General features: G+C 46.1%; 1 pseudogene across 1 annotated transcript; it reads left to right on the forward strand.

Moving 5' to 3' along the window:
* The first annotated feature begins 399 nt into the window (after positions 1-399).
* On the forward strand, positions 400-27204 carry LOC117710355 (bridge-like lipid transfer protein family member 3A; annotated as a pseudogene). Its single transcript, XR_013110806.1, has 6 exons — positions 400-539; positions 20629-20791; positions 20888-20926; positions 21256-21349; positions 24469-26182; positions 27106-27204. The product of XR_013110806.1 is annotated as a bridge-like lipid transfer protein family member 3A (transcript).
* Positions 27205-27405: the final 201 nt, after the last annotated feature.

Here is a 27405-nt window from a genome sequence, read left to right on the forward strand (position 1 = left end):
GCACCACCACTGCCCGGCTTATATCAATTTTTAATTTTTTTTATTTCTTTGGTGACAAAGTCTCTCAATGTAACCCTGGCTATCCTGGAACTCCCCATGTAGACCGAGCTCCCATATTTTGCCTGCCCTCTGGCTTGGAAGAGTTTGGAGTAAAAGGGCGTGCCACCCTCCAGCTCCTAGAAACGTTAGCCCCGCCTCTTACCGTGTAGGCCCCGCCCCGTGGGCCCCGCCCCCTAGGCCGGTGAGCCTCGCCGCCCCGCCCCTCACCCCGTTAGGAGTGTTAGGAGCCTTAGGGCGCGCGGTAACGGTTCCTCTCGGCGGGAGGCTGCGGCGTCGCGCGGGTCGGTGGGTGGGAACGTGCCGGAACTCCGGGCGCTGCGGCAGAGGCGACAGAGCGCCATGGCGGCCGCCGAGGTGAGAGGACGCCACTTTTCCACAACTGAGGAGGCCACGGCTGCCCGCCCGCCTGCATTCCACGCGGGCCGCGGCTGCAGCATGGCCGGGATCATTAAGAAGCAGCTCTTGAAGCATCTGTCCGGGTGAGAGCGAGCGCCACCCTGCGTCCCCGGTCCCTTCCTGAGCCCTCCGACCAACCCTCGGGCGGAGCTGGGCGAGCGGCTCCCGGCAGCCGGGATTCAACTCTAGCTGAATTTCAGTAGAAGGGTTACTAACTTGCCCAGAGTCACAGCCAGTGAGTGAAGGAAGGAGATTCCAGTGCAGGCTGCATTCTGGATCTGCCCACCAGTCCCCGCCGCTGTGATGTTCCCCTGCGTCTGTCTGTTCCAGGTGACAGACTGAACACAGCACTCACCTGAAGCCCATGCTGGAAAGACAATATTCCCAGCTCACAGAGGCTTCCTACCCCACCGATGCTTTCTTTCAGAATTATCTCTCCATCAAAATGGAACCAACATCTTGTTTTATGTGAATGGGATCGCACAGTGTATATGCTTTAAAAAAAATCTTTCAATCGATATTTTGGTTTTGTAGTACAGGGACTAGAACTCAGGGCTTTGCACACCTGACAAGTGAGCGCCCTGCCCGAGCTGAGCCACAGCTCCACTTCTCATTTCTTGAGACAGAGTCTCTGTAGCTCATGTTGCCTTCAAACTCTCAAGTCTAAGGTTTAGAGGTGTGTACTACTGATTGTGGCTCGCCCACTTCCCGCCCTGGGGTCCTAGACATTGAACCCAGTGAGTGCCTCAGGCATGGAAGGTAAACACTACCAACTGTGCTATGTCCCCCCATTGCCGTCATTCATTCATTCATTACATACATATACGTATTTATAAGCATTTTATTTATTATGTGTGCATGCATTACGAGTTTACACCGCTATATCTGCTTTCTGTTTGGCTTAAGCATTTTGTGTGTGTGTTCTTGTGTATGTGTGTACCTGTGTGTATATATCGTTTCTCAGTAGCTGTCCATCAGTTTTCTGCCTGGGACCTGAAATTCACTGATTAAGGTGAGGCCAGCTGTCCAGTGAGCTCCTTCGATGCTCCTGTCTCTGCCTCCCTAGAGCACACTAGAAACCTGCTCTACCACAGCTGGGTCTCTGTGTGGATGCTGAGGATTGAGCGCAGGTCATCGTGCTGGTGCAGCGAGTGCTTGACCAGCCGAGCCGGCTCCCTAGCCCTTGCCTGTTTCTTTTAGCTGTGAGCATGCTTACATCATGTTGCAGACTGCATGATCGTATGCTTTTTTGTTAGTAGGAATATAATCCACTTTCCTTATACTTGCTGTGGTTGAATATTATGTATTTTCCCAGTGAGAGCCGTTAGGAACATGTCTTCTGGAACACACACTTGTCGGGAGACTGTTTAAGACAGGGTTTTAGATCTTCTGGGTTGTAGACTGTGATGGCTTTCATGAGCATATCCCATGTCTTCTGGAACACACACCTGTCGGGAGACTGTTTAAGACAGGGTTTTAGATCTTCTGGGTTGTAGACTGTGTGGGCTTTCATGAGCATATCCCTACATGATGTGCTAACCGGCATAGCTACTGCTGGCTGAGGCGTGTGGGATCCAAGTACCTAGATCCTTGACAGTATGTGGCATTTTCTGTCCTCTCATTGTGGCCATTCTGAAAGATGTGTATAATTTTACTTTGAAAAGCTGCGTGTGGTGGCTCCCAACAATTAGGAGCCTGAGGCAGAAGGATTGCCTACAGTTTTGAGACCAGACTGGGGTACAGTATGGGGCCTTGTCTCAAAACCCACAGGAAACCAAAGTTTTTTTTAAAAGCCTTCTGTTTGGTGAAGCACACTCCGGCTGTCTGCTCAGTCTGTGTGATGCTGAGGACTGAAGCCATGCACACTGCTTAGCACGGGCTGACTGAGCCACAGAGAGCCCAGACTTGGATGGCCCATCCTTAAACGCATGATGTCATTCCAGAATAATAGTCAACTTACAAAGGGACAGTGGAGATGGCAAGTTTCCAGCCATCGCAGAAAAGGACTTAGTCGGGTTGGATGTGGAGGCTGTGGAAATGACTACTATGTAGTGAAGGAGTAAAGGGCTTGTTTCTAAATACCCAGGGTTTTGCTACGTATTTGGTCTTCTGCTCTGTAATCTAAGCAACCCATGGACACATCATTTCATTTTTCCTACAGAAATAGAAGTTTGAATTGCATAGCTTTCCTATGATTGTTAAGACAGTGTCTCTCTCTGTCTTACATTTGTGTGTGCTGTTTCAGTGTGTCTGTGTGTGAGTGTGCCTGTGCCATGTGGAGTCTCCTTCCATCACGTGGTCCTTTGCTTTGAACTCAGCCCTTGGGCTTGCTGTTAGAAGCTGCCACCTGCTAAACTATGTATTGGCTTGAGACAGTCTCTTTGTGTAGCTGATTTAGTCTGGGATTTGGGAAACAGCTCTGCCTGAGCTTCCTGAGTCTTGGATTGCATGGCTGAGCCTCTATGCCTGGCAAAGAGAATTCTATTTTGTTTTTCTTTTTTTGTTGGTTTTTTTTGTTTGTTTGTTTTCTGTTTGTTTGTTTGTTTGGTTGGTTGGTTTTTCGAGACAGGGTTTCTCTATATAGCCTTGGCTGTCCTGCAACTCACTCGGTAGACCAGGCTGGACTTAAACTCAGAAATCCGCCTGCGTCTGCCTCCCAAGTGCTGGGATTAAAGGCGTGTGACACCACTGCCCAGCCTATTTTGTTTTTCAAGACAAGGTTTCTCTGTGTAAACCTGCCTGTCTTGGAACTTATGTTGACAAGGTTGGCCTTGAACTCCTAGAGATCTGCCTGCTTCTGCCTCTCTCATTATAATAAGTACTTTATTTTAATTTTAAAATATATTTTAAAATATTTAAATTTTTAATTATAAAATGATTACATAATTTCTCTCTGTTTTTTTTTTTCTCCCTTTGAACTCCCCTGCATATTCCCAGTCTCTTCATGGCCTCTTTTTCTAGAACATTTTATCAAAAGCAGAGACTTTGGGGCTGGAGAGATGACTCAATGGTTAAGAGAGAGCCCTGTTGTTTCTGTTGCAGACCTGGGTTCAGTTTCCAGCACCCACATGGTGTTCAGAACCATCTATAGCTGCAGTGTCAATGTCTTCTCTTACAGTCTGAGGGCACTAGGCTCAGAGTTAGTATATAAACATACTTGTTAGTGAAACACAGTCAAACACATGGAGTAAAATCAGTCTAAAACAATTTTTAAAAACTTGGGGGCAGAGTATATCGGCTTAGAGGTCCAGCATATTTCAGGGCCTGGAGTAGTCTCCAGCAGCACAGGCACGAATGGATGGATCTCAGTAGTGAGCCTGAGCTTGGCTTGGGAGATTAGCCGAGAGCATGCACTGTAGCAGAGAGTTAGTTCGAGTCTGCGAACTCAGAGCTGTGTGTTCAGCAAGTTTTTTAGCTTCTTGAAATTTTAGTTTCATCATCTGAAAACCACACACATGCTGTTTTGCACTTGGTTCTTCTCCAGGAAGAATTCTGGGCATTGGATCTGGGGATCGCACATACTAGGCAGGTGCTCCGCAACTGAACAACACGGCCAGCCTACGTGTTTGCTTTTTGAGATGTGGTCTCACTGTGTGGCCCTTGAGTTCATAATCCTCCTGCCTTAGTCTCCCTAGTGCTGAGATTATCCGAGTCCACTGCCATGCCAGGGTAGAAATCACATTTTAAAAATAACATGACTGCTTCACTGCGTCATCTTGGCATAGGGGCCTTGCTGCTCTTCTCTGGAACATTCCACCTTAGGAAGACCAACACATTCATTGTAAAGTGTATGAGTCCCAGAGGACAAGTTTGTGGAATCAGTTTTCTCCATGTATGTACTTTATGTGAATTCTGGGGCCAGGTTCAGGTCATCCTCCTGTGTGGCAGGTTTTTTACCTAAGCCATTTCCCTGCCCAACTCATGTTTATTTTTCATGTTCCTGAATGTGTTGGTCTTATTTTGGGATTTTCTTTTTTGGTTTGGTTTTGGTTTTTCAAGTTAAGGTTTCTCTGTGTGGCCCCAGCCATCCTGGAACTGGCTCTGTTGAACAGGCTGGCTTAGAACTCAGAGATCACCTACCTAAGGTGGAATGTTCCAGAGAAGAGCAGCAAGGCCCCTGTGCCAAGATGACGCAGTGAAGCAGTCATGTTATTTTTAAAATGTGATTTCTACCCTGGCACGGCAATGGTAATCCCAATTTCTCACAAAATTGGTGGAAACTGGAGCTTGTATACCCTGGGCCATTGTCAGTTTTTATCTGTTTAGGCACACCCAATACAGAGATTGTTGCAAGCATATGAGTGATCACATGCTTGCTTGCTTCTCCAGTTTGCAATTCCAAGGAAGGCCTCTTTGGGCAGGGCACGTGTGAAGGGGAGCAGGCAGATAGAGAGCAAAGACCACATGAAGAATAGAGACAAGGACACAGGTCAGTGGATGGCATCGTCAAAAGCCATGGTGGGCGAAGACGCTCCTAGGACTGAAAGGCCACCGAGGAAGTGAAGGGCTGGGAGTAAGGGATGTCAGGAGGTGATGGAGTTGGCTGGATGAGAAGCTATAAGTCAGGCAGGGAGTGACTGGTCTTTTGTCATAGTGCTGAGTGGGAAACTGACTGCAAGGTAGAATTTGGGGGAACCGGAAGGCTGAGATGGGGGTGTGTCCTAGTCCAAGAGAAATGAGGTGGTAAGGACTAAGGTGGAGGCAGTGGAGATGCAGATGTCTCTGGAAGTACTGAATGGAAATGCTGGGCCTTAAGATGGTTGAGCTGCTAAGTATTATATTATATTATTATATTATTTGTACTTTACTATGGTAAAAGACAAAGACAGCTGACAGTTGCATGAGAAGTTAACTAAGAAGGATGGAAGAAGTATGGGGAGATGACATCAGCAGTCCTGGTGTGAAGGGTGAAAGCCAAAAGCAAGGGGAAGTGGCCTCAGGAGTGAAATTTGACTACATCAGGCTGATACTTCCTTGATCTTTAAAGTAACACCATCTTTCCTTTTGCCATAAATTTAATTCCCTTGCTGTTCTGTGTTAGGCCCACCTCTTTTTCTGTCTGCCATCCATGTAATCCTCATCCCCACTGATTCATCGCTAGGTCTCTCTTCCCACTGACACTTCTGTCATCCCAGAAGCATCGATGTCTTATTACATTTGTTAAATAAATAAAAATAAATCAGCAGCATCGGAGAGCTGAAGGCTGTGTGTGCAGACCTGCTGGGCAGCTCCTCTCATTACACAGTTCCTCCTCATTTTCCAAACACAGTCCAGTTAGGGTCCTGGGCCACATGTAAGAAGGCCCTAAAATCAATATGATACTTAACGGGAAAGTACTTAAGCATGGACAGTCCAGAAGCAATCTGCTGACTTGCTAACATCAGGAGGGCTTCTTGGTCCCAGCTGCTACTGCTTCGGCATGGGTAGGAGACCCAGAAAGACAAATTGCTGTCATCAGTACCCAAGAAGAAAGACTTGTGGCCTACCTTCTGCAGCAGTGGGAGGGAAAAAGCAGGGCAAGCTGGTCGTTCTGTCCCTGCTATGGTAATGAGGATCACTCCTGACATTGGATGACAGTGGACTTGAAAGCGAGTTAGAAATTGTTTCCCCTCCGTTAGCGGTCTGACTTTGTGTGTTGCAGGGTCAGCACAGGCCAGGCCTGTTGCTGTGACTTTGCAGAGAAGGTGCTCTGATCCTATTAATATGGACTCTGCCTCCTTCAACCCTGGCACAAACAAGCACGCTGTCATCCAGTGTACAGCTCAGAGCAGGTGCAAAAAGAAAGCTGGAAGCCACAAAAAAAAAAAAAAAAAATCAACATAACCAGGCAAACATCACTCACTACACTCTCTTCTCAGAGTCAGCCTTGCGTGCCAGTTCCAGAGACCCCAGTGCTTGGCATCATTACATCTCATTATGAGAAGAGTAATTTTAGTAGGCATCTCTCAATAGGAAACAATGCAGCAAGGAGAACAGACTGATGATCACTGAGGCTATACAAATCCATTATTAAATACTGGCTCCCTCCCATGTCCCACCCCCCCACAAGCAGAGTGGCCTCAGGAGGGCTGTCTAGTTCCTAAAGCCTTAGGCTTTTTATCTGCGAAGTGGATGTTAGGCATATCCTTCATGCAGCTCCTGGGAGCAGTGTGATAGCTGCATGTCAGGGGTTGACAGTGCTTAAGACAGCAAATGTTGGTTAATAACTGTAACCGTGATTGCTATCAGAATCATTGTTTCTTGCAAAAGCTTAGGATTTCATTGTTATAAGGAACTCAGATTCCTCATTGAGCCCCTGAAGAGAACGGCGTCTTCCTGAATGAGGACGGAAGCTTTGGAGGAGAAGCTCTAAGCCTGTGCTTCTGGATCCCTCCCAGCCTGACTTCCTTCAGTTTCGAGCAGTTGCACACATCAGAAGCCAAGAGGGAGGAGCAGTTCCCAGGAGACTATTTCAGAGGTCATGCTTAGCAAGATGTTTTCCTGCTTTTATGAATTACGGCCAGAGAAATCCAGGATGATTGTAGTTAGAATACCAGTGTTTGTAAAGGTTCACAGTGGGCAGTAGGGCAGAAGGAAAATTGGGAGCTATTTGATTAACGGCTTCTCAGGAAACTTACTCCAAGCAAAATGGGTGAGTGGAAGAATAGCTACACCAATTTGAATCATAAGGAGCCCCCCCCCCAACTAGAAATATGGAAATGGACACCATCAGTAGTATGGTTAATAAACTACTTAATTTCATGTATATACAATTCAGAACTAAGCTGAGTTATTGACTTGGCTGTAAAAAAAATATCTAACAAAGCAAATTAAGGAAAAAAGTGGTTTTGGTTTTTTATTTTATTTTAATTTTTTTTATCTAGACTGTCATTACAGGGGAGGGGTGGTGGCAGGAACATGAGGTAGCTGGTCACATTGCTGAACCCAAGCTGTTCTCAACAAAGAGAAGACAACCATGATGAGCTCTTTATGAATTTTATGTTTTTATTGAGTCTAACAGATCCAGCCAGGGGAATAAAATCTTGTGACTACAAGCCTAAAGAGGTGGTCCCTAAGTCCATAAAACAGGAGAGTTATAAAGGGGGGAAAACCCACAAGTTGGTACTTTATGCTGAGGCTGTTGACAAGCATGAAAGGATATGAACTTTTTTATAAAATTGGGGCATAGCCAAGGAGACTCCTCTCCGGATCCAAAATGGATCCCAAGTCATGGTTTGTTAAGCTTCACAAGAGGGCAATTTCTGATAACATAGTGGAGCAATCCTCCATTCAAAGCTAGGCATGCAGCTGTGGTGGTTTGAATGTGCTTGGCCCAAGGAGTGGTACTATTAGAAGGTGTGTCTTTGTTGAAGGAAATATATTGCTGTGGGTCTAGGCATTTAGACCCTCCCCCTAGCTGCCCAGAAGATAGTCTTCTGTTTGCCTTCAGAACAAAATGTAGAACTCTCAGCTCCTTCAGTGCCATGCTGCCATGCTTCCTGCCATGATAATGGACTGAGCCTCTGAACTATAAGCCAGCCTCAATTAAATGTTGTCCTTTATAAGAGGTCCCTTGAGCCATGGTGTCTAGTCACAGCAGTAAAACCCAAACTAGAAGAGCTGTGTTACCATGGTATCACTTTTTGATCAAGAAGTGGGACAGAAAGTCTTGCTGTTAAAGAAGCAGAACAATACAAGTGAGTTATGGTTCTCAAGAAAGTACTGTGCATACCTGAGGGTTGGGCTCAACTCAGTCTTAGCTTGAGGTAGAGTCTAGATTTAGCAAAGATGCTTTTCTCACCTCAACATGGCATCTACAGTCAGGAAGCAAAGAGAAAGAAGTTGGCACTCAACATTCTGTTTCATCATTATTCAGGGTAGGTCTTCCCTCCTCAGTTAAACCTTTCTGAAACAGCTTCATAGATATACCAGGGGTATATTTCTCAGGTGATCCTAAATCCAGTTTACTTTCTAATGGAGTTTAAGCATCACAGAAGCCAAAATAGTCTTTGGAGATGAGAGGCAGATGAGTTGTTCTATTTGTTGATGCAAGTTGTGATTACACATTCATTGTAAAGTGTGTGAGTCCCAGAGGACAAGTTTGTGGAATCAGTTTCCTCCATGTATGTACTTTATGTGAATTCTGGGGCCAGGTTTAGGTCATCCTCCTGTGTGGCAGGTTTTTTACCTAAGCCATTTCCCTGCCCAACTCATGTTTATTTTTCATGTTCCTGTATGTGCTGTGCATGTGTGCATGCACAACTTGGAGTATGTGTGGATATGTGTACACAAGAGGAGGCTCAATGTTGACATCGGGGGTTATCCTCCATTGTTCTTCAGACTTACTCATTGAGGTTGACTGTCAGTCAGACCCAGAACTCCCTAGTAGGGCTAATCTCAGTGGCCAGCTTGTGTTGAGATTGCCCTGTTTCTGCCTTCTGAGGCCGACTGCCATGCTGCCTTGCGTCTACACGGGTAGATCTTGTAATGGAGTAGGGATGAATGCCTTATCACTGAGCTTGAAAAGAGAAGGAAGGAAGGAAACATCTTCTTGTGAATGGCGCATGATGTGGGGGAGACTGGGACCTTAGCATAGTGTGTCTTAGTTACTGTTAGGTCACGATGAAGAGACTACAACTAAAGCAACTCTAATAAAAGAGTGCATTTAAGGGGGGTGGGAAAGTTTGCTTACAGTTTTAGAGAATTAGTCCATTATCATCATGGCAGGAAGCAGACAGGTATGGTACTGTAGCTACTAGTAACTGAGAGCGTGCATCCTGACCCACAGGTAGCAGGCAGAGACAGAGAGACACTGCCCAGAGACATACCTACTAACAAGAACACACTTCCTAATCCTTTCTAAACTGGGGACCAAACATTGAAACAGATGAATCTCACAGGGACTATTTTCATTCAAACCACCAGAGGGTAAAAGAGCCAGAATGTGTACACTGGATTGATCCCCTAGAGAATTCATTCACCCATTAGAGGATGTTTAGTTACCTTCGCTTTATAGAACCTGGCTAAAGAATAATCAGTGAGAATGGTTTTAACCACAGCCCAGCTCTTTCTCCAGCTGGATAGTGGCCCCACAACAGAAGGGACCGTCCCTCTTGGCAGCCCCAGTAGAGTCTAAGGCAGGGAGATACCATGACTTACTAGTAGATAAAGGCACTGGGTTTTGGTGGGAGAGAGACCACCACCTACAGGCTGTTTTTTTTTTTTCTTTCCGTATGTGTGCTCTCATGTGCATGCTATATATACACTGTGCATACGCATTCAGTCACTAAGTATATATACACTGTGCATACGCATTCAGTCACTAAGTATATATACACTGTGCATACGCATCCAGTCACTAAGTATATATACACTGTGCATACGCATCCAGTCACTAAGTATATATACACTGTGCATACGCATCCAGTCACTAAGTATATATACACTGTGCATACGCATCCAGTCACTAAGTATATATACACTGTGCATACGCATCCAGTCACTAAGTATATATACACTGTGCATACGCATTCAGTCACTAAGTATATATACACTGTGCATACGCATCCAGTCACTAAGTATATATACACTGTGCATACGCATCCAGTCACTAAGTATATATACACTGTGCATACGCATCCAGTCACTAAGTATATATACACTGTGCATACGCATCCAGTCACTAAGTATATATACACTGTGCATACGCATCCAGTCACTAAGTATATATACACTGTGCATACGCATCCAGTCACTAAGTATATATACACTGTGCATACGCATCCAGTCACTAAGTATATATACACTGTGCATACGCATTCAGTCACTAAGTATATATACACTGTGCATACGCATTCAGTCACTAAGCAACTGCAGCAAAAAGAAACAAAAAACCATGCGAACAAACTAGAGTTTGAGGAGTGGTACAGGAAAGTCAGGTGTGTGTGAGAGAAGACAGGTGCACTGAGGACCGTGCTTGAGACAGCCAGCGTATCCCTCGACAGCCCAGGTTGACTGGGACCCACAGTCCTCCTGTCTTAGCATCCTCACGTGTGGACTTGAGAGTTCAGGAAACCTTAGCTCTGGGGAAGGGGACTCCAGTTCAGCCCGGTATCCAGCAGTCGGTCTCCTTTGTCTATGCATTAAAGGCGAGCACATATTATTGGTGCCAGAAACAAATACTAAAGAATAGTTTCCATGTTATCAATCAGTATTAATTGTAAAGGGGGCGAATTAAAGTTTAAAAAATAATGTTAGCTATTTAGGTGAAGGGCATGAAGTTCGTACCAACGTTCCAGGAAAACAGGTATGAGATGCATGTGTTGGTTGGATGTGTTCCATTGGCTACTTGAGTAATTTTTTACATGTATGTTCAGAGTAATACTTGGTTTTATGTAACTTGGCTGCCAGCCCATAATTGAAGAGTTTTGAAGGCTGTTAGAGAGAGGCTGTTGTGGTAAAGAACTCACAACTGTCTGAAACTCCAGTTCCAGGATCCAGTGCCACCTTCTGACCTCTATGGTTTTACATAGACTTGGTACATACACATACTTGCAGGCAAAGCACTTCTTTCTTTTTTCTTGTCTTTTTAAAAAAAAATATTATTTATTTATTTTCATATGAGCACACTGTGGCTGTCTTCAGACACATCAGAAGAGGGCATTGGATCCCATTACAGATGGTTGTGAGCCACCATGTGGTTGCTGGGAGTTGAACTCAGGAAGTCTGGAAGAGCAGTCAGTGTTCTTAACCACTGAGCCATCTCTCCAGCCCAAGGCAAAGTACTTTTGCTCATAAAATAGAATAAATCTAATTTTAAAGAAAGTTTTGGAGAACACGAGTATTGAGATATTAGTAAGTTTGACTGAATGGAAGTGTTATCTTCCAAAGTTTAGCTTGTTTTTTAGTCATTTATTTTGACTACATAGAGAGTCTGAGGTCAACCTAGGCTAGCTATATGAGACCTTACCTCTCTTCCCCAAGAGTCTGGTTACGTTGAGTGTCTTCCTCAGTAGCTCTCCCACCTTACTGTTTAGAAACGGTCTTTTACTGAACCTGGAACACTTGTTTGTAGACTTCCTGGCCAGCAAGCCCCCAGGATCAGCCCTTCCCAGCCTTCACCAAGTACTGGGGGTACAGATGCCATGGCAATCAATGCTGTGGCTTTATGTGAGCACTGGGGAATCCAAACTTGGGTTCTTAACTTGAACAGCAAGCAATTTACCAACTGAGCACCTTCCTCAACCAGATTTATAACATAGAGTTCATTGGTTTAATAGCATGCTTGTTGTGTTATGATAACAGGCATAGGGAGATTTGTTACGCATCAGCAGATAATAAAACAAGATAGAAAAATATTTGAATAATGGCGTTAGGGGTAGGGATCAGTTGTTAGAGTTCTTGCCTAACATAAATGATGCTCTGAGCCCCACCCTTTACACCACATATATAGGGAGTGGTAGTGCATGCCTGGGATCTCAGCATTCAAGGAAGGAGGTTCAGAAATTCAAGGTTGGGGCTGAAGAGATGGCTCAGTGGTTAAGAACACTGGCTGCCTGTCTAGAAGACCAGGGTCAGATTCCTAGCATCCACATGGTGACTTGAAACCATCTGTAACTCTAGTTTTAGGGGATCCAATACCCTTTTCTGATCTCATTGGGCACTAGGCATGCATGGTGGTGGTGTACAGACATACATAAAACACCATACATGTGAAATACAAACAAATAGGTCTTTAAAAATGGAAAAAGGCAGAGAGATGATTGGCATGGTGGGTGATACCTTTAATCCCAGCAGTCATGATGCAGAGACAGGCAGGTCTCTATGAGTTTGAGGCCAGCCTGGTCTATATAATGAGTGAGGATAGCTAGGCCTACAAAGTGAGATGTCTCAAACAAAACAAAACACAAACAAAGCAAGGTTATGTACTGTACAGAGAGTTCAAAGCCAGCCTACGATGCATGAGATCATAAACAACAAAAAGCCAACAGCACAGTAACCCTCCACTCCTCACCCAAAGCATCAGGTGTTGTTAGGTCTGCAGTCATGAGCATCTTAGAGAGTAGATTTCTGGACTGATAGATGTGAACAGACACGTGGTGATCAGAGGATAACATCAGGTTCCTTCATTCCTTGACTTTAAATTTCAACAAGTATCCTAGCTCTTTTTGCATGGTACTTCCTACGCAGTCAGCCATGTGAAGATAAAGCTGAATATCTCCTTTCTAGCCACCAGCTATCAAAAAAAATCACTGAAAAACCAAGTGTGGTGGCACTTATGCATACTCACATGCAACCACACACATAGACATGAACATACACTTATCTGTACAGGCAATAGAGTTTATTTATTTATTTTAAATAAAGAAAGAGTGACCATGTAAGATTCCTATTGTATTAAATATCCCAAATAGGCGAAACTATAGAGATATAAACTGATGGTTGACTAGAACTGCTGGGGGTGACAGCTAGGGCATGGGTTTTCTCAGTGAGGCGATAATGAAATTGCTCTAAAGTTGGTTTTACTTATTATGGTTGAACAACTGACAGTACTAAGTCACTGACTCATACATTGCAAATGGATGGGTTGTATAGCATGTGGTTGTATTTCCATGGAAATGTTATCATAGGCAGGTTTTATTAGATACAAGATGTTCAGCCAAAGCAGGCTAAGAACAAAGAAAACCATTTCTGGTCTAGGGATAGCTTGCTTGGCTGATATTCACAAAGCCTAGAGTGGGAATATGAAAGCAGGAGTATCAGTTCAAGGTCACCTCTGGCTACACAACAAGCTCAAGGCCAGCCTGGATTACATGAGAGGAGAGACTATCTCAAGCTAATAACAAAATCATTCCTGGACACCTAATGCTCGTATTAGTGACAATGAAAGATTAAAAACATGGAAGCACCTGCAAGTTAACTGTATAAAAAGCAGTAAGTGATTACTTTAACAGCAGAAGGTGGTGGATGAAACTTTAATAGCTGAAAAAACTCTACAAATTTCATACCCAGCTAAAATGTCCTTTAAAGGTATGTGGTCGGTTGAAAGAAAGACTTTCTCCGTAAGTCTTGGGCATTTGAATACTTGGTCCCCAGCTGTTGTTGTTTGGGGAGGACTAGAAGTGTGACCTTGCTGGAGGAAGTATTTCACAGGGGTAAGCATTGATATTTCAAAAGTGTCATGCCATTTCAAGTTATTCCCTATCTCCTGCTTGTGGTTTAACATATGAGGTCCGGGCTGCTACTCCAGCTTATCCTTTTGTTCTGTCATAGACTCTAGCCCTTTGGAGCTGTAAGCTCAAAATAAAGCCATTATTCTAAAGTGTTCTTGATCTTGGTGTTTTATCCCAGCAATAGAAAAGTAACTAAGACAAAATAGAAGATGAGCTAGAGATACTTTTAGTTATAAAACTGAGGATTCTGGCCCCCAAACAAGGTGTACTTACTGATGGATGTTCTTCAGATTAAAGAGGAATGAAAGCAAATAGAAGCTAGGGTCTATAGGAAAGTTCTCTTATTTCTTTACAAGACTACATTGGTGACTGTTGTATGATCTAAACCATACGTAGAGGTTTTCTAATTATATGTCATATATAGAGGTTCGTAGAATACCACACACACAACACCTGCAGAATTCTCATTTCAAATGCACAAGAAGGGTGTATACCAGGTAGGCCATATCTTGATCAGTAAACTCTTTGAATAAATTTCAAGATAATGAGCTGCTAGCAGGATGGCTCTGCAGTTAAGAGCACTAGCTGTTCTTCTGGATGACCAGGATTCGGTTCTCAGCACCCACATGGATGCTCACAACTGTCTGTAATTCCAGTTCCAGGGAATATGACAGCTTCTTCTGGCCTCTGTGGGTACCAGACATTTATGTGGTACTCATACATACATGCAACCAAAACACACATAATTAAGAAAATAAAATAATGAGAAAATTCAAGATATCAAAAACTTAGTGTGTTCCCTGACAATAATGGAATTAAATTAGAAAACACTAACTAGAAAAAAGTCTTCAGTATTTGGGGATTTAATTTATTATTTAAAAAGATTTTTGTGTGTGTACTTCTCTTTTGCCTGAATGTATGTCTGTGCATCATGTGTGTGCTGAGCTGGAGAAGGCCAAAAGAGTTTCAGATCCTCTGGAGCTGGAGCTACATGCATTTATGTGCTGCCATGTGGGCATTAGAAATTGAACCTGGGTCCTCTGGAAGAGCAACCAGCAAGCACTCTTGGCCACTGAGCCATCTCTCCAGGCTCATCAGTTTTGGAGGTTTAAGACAGGGTCTTGTTACATATTTTAGTGACGGAGCAGAGTGCATTTGTGGATCTGGAGCAGAGGGGTTGTTGCAGGTTCTGCTGTCAGCAGGCTCCTGGGGCAGGGCAGTGGAGTTGAGTGCAGAGGATGCTGGGTTCTGTTGCATGTCTGTGGTGTGCTGGGCTCCAGGCTTAAGCATCACCAGCTATGCCTCCTGGGCAGCCCATTCTCATTTCTGGTAACTTGTTTCTTTATTTGAAAATTAGAGATTTTGAATTAATTAAAGTCTGCAGGTTTAAAAAATTAAAAACTTTGGCTTTGTAAAATCGTGTGACACGTTTGTGAGGATGATTGAGAGCCTTCCCATCGCCTCTGTAGCAGATTGCAGTTCTCTGGCAGAGATGAGATGAGATGAGAGTTGAGATGAGAGATGAGAGATGAGAGATGAGAGATGAGAGATGAGAGATGAGAGATGAGAGATGAGAGATGGAGAGATGAGAGATGAGAGATGAGATGAGATGATGAGTCTGTTTCTCCAACTTGATTTCTGCTGAGCCTCTGTGCTCAGCAATAGTAACAGATGGCCTGGAAATGTTTCCCCACATACCCGCATGCAACGGATACCAGGCTGCCATTAGCCTTCTTAGCCACCCTGGCTCATGAGGGATGCGGACTAAAGTTTATGCCAGAGACTGTGGAGTACAGAGAGGTACATACACAGCAAGGTTCTTCCAAAAGATTTAGATTCCCATAGTTCCTTGAGGGTTTTCATCTGGCTCCCAAGGCTGACATAGGACAGTTGGTCTCATGAAAAGGCTTCAGTCTAATCTGGTTGGGCCCCTCTGATGGGCTGAGTTTGTGCTGAAATTTTCTGTGTAGGTAGTGAGTGTGGCTTGGAGTTCTTGTAGCATCTGCAGAGCCTCAGTTCAGCGTGCTCTGCCCCTCCCCCATAACAACTGGCTTCATGGACCACCTTTTAAAACCTAGTCTTTATCTTTGCTGTAAGATTCTGGAAATACCAGTTTAGGGAGTATTTTTTGTTTGTTTGTTTTAAAGATGGTCCCATTATGTAGCCCTGGCTGGGCTGGATTGGAACTATAGACCAGGCAGCCCTTGAATTCAGAGATCTACCTGCTTCTACCTCCCAAGTTCTGGGATTAAAGGTACCATTGTGTTCTGAATCCTTATTTGTTTCTGGCCTGGGGCTTCTTGTGTGTTGGGCACGAGATTTACTTCTAAGGAATTCTTGCTGCTTTTCTGGAGAAGCTTATGAGGTGGGATCTGTTTACTACAATATTTTCATTGGTGTCAGACCAGATATGCAGAGTGTGCTTGCATATCATCAAGTGTGCTGTATGTGTTATATCTAGAGCTGTGTAAGTATGTTCAGTGAGAACTGCCCGAGGAAACATCACCCAGTGTGTCCACCTGTGAGCCATGCATCCTCACATGGTCATCTCTGTGGCTGGGTAATGCACTGAGGAGGACAGAGCCCAGGGTCTTACTCGCTAAGCAGGCACTCTGTCATTGATCCAAGTCCCTGTCCCCTACCTGAAGGACTTTGAGTAGCAGTGTTCTGCTTTTGATGTTTGATGCATGCTCCTTACTTTTGTAGTCGATCATCCAGCTGATAACACGTCGCCTTCTGTGGTTACCAGCCAGTGTCTTGGTAGATAGAGACTGGTTGTTGTTGCTGGGGGACATGAATTAGCCCTGGTGTTCTCAAGAAGGATCTTGCTGATCTCATTGGGTTGGTGAGGTTCAGAAAGGTTTTTGATTACATTGCACTATAATTTTACCCAAAAATTGAGATTTATTCTACTTCCAGAGGTTAATGAGCATGCTCTGTGTGAGTGTAAAGGGAGGCATTCTTTATTCCCTGCCCCCCTTTTTTATCTGAGTTCTAGTGTTTGAGGTCAGGGCCTTGGATATGCTAGGCAGGTTGTATACCTCTAACCGTTCCTGAGAGGCTCCCAGTGCATCCTGTGCCGGGTACATCTTGGAGGAACTGTTTACAGTAGGAGGAGGAGTGTATCCGAGTGTGGTGGTTCAGCCTGTAATGCCAGCACTTGTTAGGCCTCAGTGACAGGAGGGTCAGGACGTCAAGGTCAGCCTGGACTATATTCAAGACCCACTTTCAGGAAACCAAATACATTCAAAGATATGTAAATATTTATAAACAAACATGCTATTGTAGTTAAGGGATGAGCCCCTATAGATTTTGGTATTTGTATGGTTGGTTAACAGATAAAAGAGCATCAGAATAAAGCTGAGAAGACCTGATTATAAGATATAAATAGGGCTGGAGAGATGGCTCAGCGGTTAAGAGCACCAACTGCTCTTCCAGAGGTCCTGAGTAATTCCCCGGCAACCACATGGTGGCTTTATGTGCCCATGAAGCCAGAAGAAGGTGATGGGTCTCTCCAGCCCTGGGAAATGTCATTTATTTTATATCAAACTCGAGAGATATTTTGGAGAGAGCACAATGCAGAAACTAGTTATGTCATATCTCTTTAGTATGATCACTCCTCAGTGCTAAAAAAAATATAGCTTATTCTACATTCTGTGTTTATAGTTTATTTCTTATCAAAGGGAGCATATAGTTAAAGATACTTTCCCTTTTATATATGCATAGAATAATGGTCCTCCTTGGGTGGGCTTTTCAAGTTATTTTATTATTTTCTTTAAAAATATTTCGGGGTGTGTGTGGTGTGCACTGGTGTGTGTACAGCTTGTGGGAGTTGGTTCTCTCCTGTCAGTGTGGGTTCCAGCGAGTGTTTGTATCTGCTGATTTCTATCCAGTCCCCTTCCTCCTTTCTGTCTTTTTTGAAGCTCCTAGGTGGGCATGGCAGCACATACCTGCAGTCTGGGACTCGGAAGTCAAGGCGGGATTGCTGATTGAGATCAGACTGGGCCGATTATAAGGGAGATTATGTCTCACTGATTCTCATTCTGGTTTTGTCTGTCCTGAAGGAAGGTGATCTTTGAATCCCTTGACTGTGTGGGGCTTGGCAGAAGCCTGCCCTGTGATAGCAGGTGTGCCCAGCTTCCTGTTGTGCCTGCTTTTCCTCCCTAGGACAGCCCCTCCTTTGGGCCTCCTCTCCTCTCTCCTAGGGCCATGCACAAAAAAAAAAAGACTCCTTTGCTTTTTCTTGTCTTGTTCTTTAGCAAGTGATCCATATAGATGGACTTTTTTCTCACCACATTTTTGTTTGCTGTCAGAGGAAAGGACCCATTGGTAGACAGCTGGTCTCTGGTGTGAAGAACAAAGCTGCTTCATACTTAACTGATTTTAAAGAATTGTTTATTGTTTGTTTTTGGTGTTTGGCTTTTTGGAGATAGGTTTTCTCTATGTAGCCCTGGTTGTCCTGGAGCTAAGTTCTGTAGACCAGGCTGGCCTCAAACTCCAAGAGATCCTCCTGCCTCTATCTCCTAGCATACCCCTCCCTCCAAAGAGATTTGGAATATTGTACTTGGCATGCACGAGGCTGCCTTCAGTTCCCAATGTACGTGTTTGTGTGCGCGCACACGCGCACACACACACACACAAACACACACACACGTGCGGAGTTACATGAATTAAAATCAGTCAGCTTACATGTTAATGTCTGGGCATTTCTTTTTCTTTTATCCTATTGTGGAACTAAGGTGGAAGCCTGCCCTTGGCCTGAGGAAGCTCTGCTGGAAGCATGTAGCTGTAGGTGAGAACGGTTCTCACATGCTTTCATCCTCAGGGATAGTCACACAGGGATAGCCTGTGACCTTCATGAGTGGAGGATTTTGACAGGTGATAAAGGTCTGAGGGGCCCAGGGCCTGACAGTGCACTGGGTAAATGATTCTCTTAGGATCTGATTGGGTTCAGAGACAAAACTTTACCTAACTGTGATACCTTCTTGAGTCTTTCCTTCCTTCCTTTCTTTTTTTAAAATGTATTTATTTAGTTTATGTATATGAGTACACTGTTGCTTTCTTAGACATGCCAGAGGAGGGCATTGGATCTCATTACAGATGGTTGTGAGCCACCATGTGGTTGCTGGGAATTGAACTCAGAACCCCTGAAAGAGCAGTCAGTGCTTTTAACCACTGAGCCCCAACCGCTGAGCCATCTCTCCAGCCCCAGAGTCTTTCCTTTCTAAATGAAGTTAGTTAATGGAAGCTGGGAGAAAGACCCACATGCAATCGTTCCCCTTGTGTGTGTTCTTAATAAAGGAGTGTCGGTGAAGCCGCTCTGGGCATCCGCTGTCCTTCCAGGGCTTTAATAGAGATGGCCAGCGTGCTAGGCGTCCTATTTGGGAGGTCATTTTTCTGAGCTCCAGCATTACTTAGAAGCTAACACAGCCTGCGACTGTTAGAGGACACTTGCAGAGGCAACCAAGCAGTGAGCGCAGTAGTGACACGCCTCCAGCCCAGGGACACGGGGATGAGTGGCTCATGCAGTCTGGAGCTTGAGACTCTAACTTCTGAAGTTCTGGAGTCCATGGCGAGCCAGCCTGCTTTCTGTCCTGGAGGGAGGCTGCTTCATCTCTCCTGTCTGCTCTGCACACAGTCCTGACAAGAGGTCTAAGTGAGCGCTGAGTAGGGCTGCATATCTTGGAAGCACAAAATCGTATCAGAGACCTGAGAGGAGTGGCTCTCCAGCACTGTGTGCACACACTGGGAGCTGGCACCCACGGGAGCTGGTGGGACTTTAGAGCACCTACTGAGGAGGCGGTCTATTGGAGTGAGTGTCTTCTGTGTAGGTGGAGCTTCCCATGGGCCTCCTTCCTCACCCATAGGTCTTGCTCTCTGGTTATCATGCCAGTTCCTTCCCATGTGCTCCTTTATGTCAGATGATGATGTTTCACGTGGTTGCAAACTTCAATTCTTCTGTGTCACCACCCGATCAGCCGGTTGGTCACTGGTTGAGTTTCGTAGACCGGTGATTGAATCTCGTAGGTCTCCACTAATGGAATCTAGTAGCTCATGAGTTGGACTGGTAGGTCATCACTTGCTGATTCTGGAAGGCCATTTGCTGATTCTAATTGGTTATAACTGGCTGGATCTAGTACATAACTCGTTGGCTGTGGTGGCTTTTTACTGGTGCATTCTGACAGGTCAGGTGGACTCTGTGGAGGCTGAGGAAAGCTACGGAGCACACAAGTCCTGCCGCAGTGAGGGTGGGGCCACTAGTGAGCAGAATTTCTTAAAGATGTGTTTATTGTTTGTACATGTTGGCATGTGTATATTTGTGGGTGCTCTTTCGGCAGGAAGAGGGCATTGGATCTCCGGGAACTGGAATTAACAGGCAGTTTGTTGATTGATGTGAGTGCTCTGAACCAAACTCCAGTTCGCTGAAAGAGCAGCCAGCAGTTTGAATTGTTGAACATACCTTCAGCTCCTTTCGGTCTCTTTAAGTGTTCGCTGTGTGAAGCCATTGAAGGGTAAAGGTGCTTTTCCATGGAACCTGGTGTTCTATGGATGACAGGTTGGCCTCTGACCTTCAGATGTGTGCCATGGCATACTTGTGCAAACACATGAGTCACATGGACACATGGTAGTAAATACATTTTGAAAGGAAAATGAAACACCAGCTGTTGTCCTTGATGTTTCTGTTTAGTTGGGGTCCTTTGTTATTTTGTCTTCGGGGCAGGGTAACTAGTATCTCAGGCTGGCTTCAAATTCATTGTGGCCTTGATCTTCATCAACACTTACAGGATCACAGGGGTGCACATACATCAGGCCTAGCTCTCTGTCTTTAGGGGACTTTTATGTGGGAATGCAGAAATAGAAGGCTGTGTCGCCATTCCTCCAGCCTCTTCCCCGACTTCCCAGCATGTTGTCAGGAAGATGGTGACCATCGTAAGGAGATGGTCATGCAGTGATGGACTACAGCATTCTGATTTATCACGGTGCCCTGGGAACAATGATGTTTTACTGTCACTCTCTGCAGGTTCACTAAGAATCTATCCCTGGACAAAATCAACTTGATCACTCTGAAAGGGGAGGGTCAGCTGACCCATCTGGAGCTGGACGAAGAGGTTCTCCAGAATGTGCTGGAGCTTCCTACCTGGCTGGCCATCACCAGGGTCTACTGCAACAGGGCCCCTATCCGGGTGATAATGGGGTCTGAGCACTGTTGCCGTCCCTAGCCAGCAGGCTTGTTCTCTTGAAGAGCGGCTCTCACAGGCCTGTGTGCTTTCCTCTTTCAGATCCAGTGGACCAAGTTGAAGACACATCCAATCTGCTTGGTAATGGCTTTTTCTACTGGAAAGTAGTCTTTTCTTTTGTTTTGGTTTTAATTGACATGGCCTTTCTAAATGGCCTCAGTATGTAGACCAGGCTGGCCTCTGCCTCCCACGTGCTGGGATTAAAAGTGTACACCACCACTACCTGGCATGCGTTTGCTTTTTTAATAATGGTTTTTACTGCTTAAGTACTATCCTTAAATTCCCTTGGGATCCAGACAGGAAGCTTGAAGTGTGGTTTGTGTTGGTGGTGCGAGGCTTGTAGCACAGTCCTCTTGTTCTGTGGTGCTGTGTGAGTTTTGTGTGGATACTTAGTTCTCTCTGTATTCCAGTGTCTGGATAAGGTGGAGGTGGAGATGGAAACCTGTGAGGACCCTCGCCCCCCCCCCATGGCCAGTCTCACATTGCCTTTGCTTCAGGACAGAGGTTAGTCACTGTGAGCCTCGCTGAAGATGGCAGATGGATAGATGGATGGATGGATGGATGGATGGATGGATGGATGGATGGATGAATGGATGGATGGACAGACAGACAGATGGATGGTCTTGCTTTAGCTCAGGCTGGTTTCAAACTTAGGATCTTCCTGCTTCAGCCTATTAATGTGTGTGAACCTGTATGAATGAAAAGTGTGTCTCACTTTTTCTGGCTCAAAGTAAAACTTTGATTACTGAAAAATTCAGGCATACAACTGAAGCACATAGACTAGTACTTCAAATCCCTGTGTTTCAAATACCAGACCTCAGCAGTTACCACCATGTTGCCAACACTGTTTCCTGTGTACTCCAGGATTCGAAAGCAAAGCCCAGATACCCTGTTTTACTGTGTTCCTAACAGCAGTATGGACCTGAGGGACACACAGCTTAGCACTGAGTTGCATTCCATCACATGCTGTAATTCAGCCTCCTCCCAATCCTGAGGGATCTTTGGTAGCCCAGGCTGCCTTTGTGCAGCTCAGGCTGGCCTTGAACTCAGATTCTTCTGCCTTCCCACCCCAAGAGCTGGGCTTATAGACTATGCCAACATGCTCAGCTTTCCAGCCAGTGGGCAGTCTTTTCACTTGTACTCTTTGGCTTTCGTGAACATGCATTCAGATGTGTCTGTGTGGACGGACCTGTGCTGTTGTTTCTCCTTCGGAAGGAAGTGCTTAGGCGGTAATGGAGGCGACTGTCAAATCTTCCCACAGCTGACCACACTGTACCTGCTTTAACATCTATACGCTTCCTTGTGCCTGTGTTCGCGTTTCCTTTTAGGGGGTAGGCAGGGGGCTTCTTTTTGTTTCTAAGGGAATATAACCTCTTAAAAACTTTTTCATTTCTATCTTTTTTTCCTTTCTCTCTCTTTCGAGACATGTTCTCAGTATGCAGCTGGCTGGAACTGGTTGGCCTCAGATCACAGGGAGCCGCCTGCCTCCATCTGGGTTAAAGCAGTGGTTCTCCAGGCGCGCTCTTTTTGTCATTTTCTGGAGAGATGGCTCAGTGGGTGAAGCACCGGTTTGGAAAGCATGAGGACTGGGGTTGGGGTCACCAGCACCTGTGTAAATGCCAGGCAGGTGTGGGGTGCACCTCCAGGATCAGTGCTGGAGATGGAAAGAGGATCCCCGAGCAGGTTGGTCTGAGAGTCACAGACTTGGCTTTTGCCCCAAGGGCTGGGATTACTGGTATGAGCCACCACCTTCTTTCATCGTCACTGTGCTATCAATCAAGGCCTGCGCCATGGCAGGAAGGCATATGCCATGGCCTGTTGGGAGCCGCAGTGAGCATGTCAACATTCGCCATTCCAAGATGGCGCAGACATCCTGTCCTCCCACTAGTAAACAACTGACTGCACAGGTGCAAAAGGCAAAAGCGCACCAAAGTCACTGCCCATCCTGGGGCGTAATATGGGGTGATGAGTGAACAGCCAATCAGAAGTGAATACGTCACTCTAGGGTGTATTTAAGCTGTGCCTCTTCCTGTCTTTCCGCCTTTCCGCTTCTGCTGCTACAAGTAAAGCCTCATCTGTGGTAACCACCCGAATACTGCCTCTGTGTCCTTTTTCGCGGGTGAAGGGGACACGAGAGGCGCGCGGAACAATGGCCGTGCTCCAGACTCCACTGTAGTTTGGACTTGTGTGTAAGGCTGGTGTTCTCTCTCTGGGAAGGAACTGTGTCTGTTTGTCCTACTCCATAGGGACTGTGGATTAGTCCTGTGTGGCTGAGTTGCATATAAATGTACACTTTAGTGTTAGTTTCTAGATATCTATCCTCCCCGTCTTTGGTTTTTCCAGACAGGGTTTCTCTACGTAACCTTGGTCATCTTGAGATTCTCTTTGTAGATCAGGCTGGCCTTGAACACAGAGATCCACTTGCCTCTGCCCCTGACGTGCTGGGATCAAAGGCATGCGACACCGCCTCTGCCACATGGCTCTAGATTTTATTTATTCGTTTATTTATTTATTTATTTATTTATTTGATTCTTGTGATGAAAAAATTCCAGAATTGGTTTTAGCTTAACAGTTCCTTGGCCAAGGCAACAATGCAATTTTTACCAAACCCCTTGTGGGTGGATTGTCAAATGCCTTCCAGTCCTTAAAAACATAAAAAAGACAAAAGAAATTCTGACTTGAAGAATGTCTGTTTTACTGAAGGAGGAAGAGGATTTCTTGGGAAGATGGGGCTAGAGGGGGTGGGGCGAGGTGGGGCAGGTCAGGCGAAGATAACCGCCTGCTTTGTGGATGTGTGGGAGTCTGTGGAAGAGTAAGTAAAAAGAGTGCTTTCCACAGCCTGAGGCCTTCTTGGCGGCTTTCTTCTCTCTCTGCCATCTCTGGTGTCTCAGGGAAGGAGGAGTGTTATTTCTCTGCTGGCTACCTCAAGGTGGAGAGGGAACATTCTTTTTTTTTCTTTTAAAGATGTATTTATTTTATTTATATGAGTACACTGTTGCTGTCTTTAGACACACCAGAAGAGAGCATTGGACCCCATTACAGATGGTTGTGAGGCACCATGTGGTTGCTGGGAACTGAACTCAGGACCTCTGGAAGAGCAGTCGGTGCTCCTAACCACTGAGCCATCTCTCCAGCCCAGGAGGGCACATTCTTGAACAGAGTCAGTGCTATCAACCCCCTGACCTGTCTGCATTTCTTTCATCTTCCCACTCCCTTTTCACACAATTTCATCTATATTATATAGACTCTCAGAGGCTGCAGAGGTGGCGCCGAGGTTAGGAGCACCGGCTGCTCTTTTAGCCGATCTGGGTTCTGTCCCGAGCACCCGCATGGCAACTGTTCCCGCCTGTAACTCCAGGCAGGTTCAAGTAACCCCCCCCTCCCTCCTTTGACTCTGTGGGCACAACAACCATGTGAGGCAGTGCACTCACACGTAAGGGAAATAAAACAAATAGTAAGAAAATCCCCAACCAAAACCCTTAGGGGTAAAAAAACAACAGCAAGGAGAGAAGAAGTAAGAAAAATAAGCAGCCATGTTGGCTGCTGTACCAGCTCTGACCACCACCTCCCCCAGCCATTGCTGGTGTCCTGGCTCTGACCGCTGTTTCCCTCATATGTTGCAGTGGGTACGGCTTTGCTGAGAAGGTGGTGGAGGGTTTGTTCATCATGGTCAATTCCATCACCATCAAGATCCACTCCAAGGCCTTCCCTGCTTCCTTTGAACTGTGGCAGCTCCAAGGTTACAGTGTCAACCCCAACTGGCAGCAGAGTGACCTGCGTCTGACCTGTATCACTGATCCCCGCCGAGGAGAGGAAACTTGTGAAGTCGCTGTAGGGCCACTGTCCTCCTTGGCCTCGCCAGTGTGGGAGAAGCTTCTGTCACCCTGTTCCGGTGCTTTCAGAAGCCAGTTTGGTTTCCACCCGTATTATGCACACACGGGCGTGAGCATCTGGGGGTCGGCTGGTGCCTTTGGTAAATCAAGCAAACCGGAGTCACTGTGTAAGAAGTCGGTGTTCCAAAGTGCCTGATGGTCCTTTTCACCTCCTGGAAGGCGAAGGCTGCCGGGGACGCCAGCACAGTCACTCTGAGGCCTTGGAAGACACCAGGAGCTAACTGTGTTCTCTGTGACCCCTCAGACCAAAGACTGCATCATGGTCGCCTCCAAGCTGACCTTCCTCCTGGACGACCTGCTCTGGTGCTGACTGACTCACAGCTCAAGGTGATGCTGAGTCGCTGAGTGCGGCCATGGAGAAGTCGGCTCAGCAGAGAAAGAGCCTGGCTCCTGAGCCTGTGCAGGTCAGAGGCACACGGGGCATCTGCTTGGCTGCGGGGCAGGTGGCTAGCCCTAATTTGTGCTGGTGTTGTGGGGAATGGAGGCCTTTTTGGCTTGCTTACGGGGTTCACCACGTGTGGAGTTGCTTGTGCCTGTCTCACTTGTTTGCTCTGCTCACTGGGGTCCCCTGTGTGTCACATGGGGTGCTAGCCTCTAGAGGGAGGAAGTAGCATGTCTCTACCCTTGGGACTTCCCACACCTTAGAGAGTAGACAGTTGACAAGTTGCTCCTAGGTGCTGTGACAGGTAAACCCCATGCACTGAGAGCACCACCCACCAGCACGATGGTGCACTTAGCGAGGACACTCTAGAGGAGGTGACTCAGACCTGAGGACACAGGCTCTAGACTTGGTGTGAGCTGTTGGGGTTTGAGCTGCTTTCTCAGGGGAGTGCTGAGTGAGACACTAGACAGCAGTTATAAGACAGAAGGGGCGCTGTTAAATCAGGGTTTTATCCATGTGGACTATGGTTACAGAAAGCATCAAAAGAAGCCTCTCAGAGCCCAAAGTTGACATCTGTCTGTCTGCTTGCCTGCCTGCCTTTTCCCTTCCTTTCTTTCCTTATACATTATTATCATTATTATTGTATGTACATTGGTTTTGCCTGCATGCTTGTTTATATGAGGGTATTGGATCCCTTTGGACCCGGAGTGCTAGCCACAGGAGTGTTCACAGACAGGCGTGAGCTGTCCCTTGGGTGCTGGCAAGCAACCTGGCTAGAGTAGCCAGTGCTGTCAACCAGTGAGCCCCTCTCCAGTCCCTGATGGACAGCCTTCTCTTGTCACATGTTGATCACTCCACCCGCTCCCAGTGCCCAGCAGACCTGGGTCCAGGCATTCAGTGACAGCCAGGGCAACAGCGGCAGCAGCAGCAGCAGCAGCAGCAGCAGCAGCAGTCGCCTCAGCCAGTATTTTGAGAAGTTTGATGTGAAGGAGTCTTCCTACCACCTCCTCATCTCTCACCCGGACCTGCATATCTGTGATGACAGCCAGTCCAGAGAGCCAGGTGTGCAGAGGCCTGAACCTGGCCACTCACACATTGTTGTTGGTCCCGGGCAGAGCCTCGGATGAAGGCTCTTCAGGCATCGCTTGGTACCCAGCCCTCCTGTGGTAGCTCTATGTTGGCACAAGGGAGAACACTCCAGCCTTTAGAGCATGCTGGAGCCAGCTGTCACACAGGACACACGGCAGGCCCTTTTCCCACCACACAGATGCAGAGCTTCACAGATTGAGCCCAACCAGCATGACCCTTGTCATCCTCATGTCTCCAAATGCTGGTGTTTGCCAGAGGTGCAGAACCACTGGCAAGATTTTTAGGAGAAATAAATTCAGTTGTAGGAGACCTCAGAGTTTTCAGATTTCTCTCTTCGTTAGAACTGAGGATTGTAATCCCAGCACTTGGGAGGCAGAGGCAGGCGGATTTCTGAGTTCGAGGCCAGCCTGGTCTACAGAGTAAGTTCCAGGACAGCCAGGGCTACACAGAGAAACCCTGTCTCGAAAAACAAAAACAAACAAACAAACAAACAAACAAACACCTGAGGATTGAACACAGACCTTGTGTGTATCCAGAACAGACATGTGTTCTGCCCCCCAGCTCCATCCAGAACCAGAATGTTCACAGTTGAGTTATTTTAATACTGTGTTGTGATAGTCAGATGTGGTGGCACACAGCTGTAATCCCAGCATTCGGGAGGCAGAGGCAGGCGGATCTCCATGAATTCGAGACCAGCCCCGGCTACACAATGGAACCCTGTCTCATTATATATGCTGTATTTATATGTGTAGAGAGGTTATATTATGTTAGTGGCATACTTAAAATAGTATCATACATGTGAATTTATATTTATTCAGAACGATTGACTTTTTTCTTTATGATCCCCGCAGAAGCTAGTAACCTTTTGCTTACTCTGTTTGACTGTCCTCGTGTAGGAAGTGCATGAAGTCCGTCTGTCCCCATTTACCGCACAGCCAGGGTCAGGCTCCAGTTGTTCTGCGCGCCTCCTGAGTCCCCTTCGCCCGCGTGTTCAGGTGATTCTACCGCGAGGCTTTACTCTTGTATAAGCAGAAGCGGAAAGACGGAAACACAGGAAGAGGCACAGCTTAAATACACCCTAGAGTGACGTGTTCACTTCTGATTGGCTGTTCACTCATTACCCATAATACGCCCCGGGATGGGCAGTGATTTGGCGTGCTTTTTGCCTCTTGCACCTGTGCAGTTAGTTGTTTACT

This window comes from Arvicanthis niloticus, chromosome 6 (genome assembly GCF_011762505.2).
Source record: "Arvicanthis niloticus isolate mArvNil1 chromosome 6, mArvNil1.pat.X, whole genome shotgun sequence".
NCBI lineage: Eukaryota > Metazoa > Chordata > Mammalia > Rodentia > Muridae > Arvicanthis > Arvicanthis niloticus.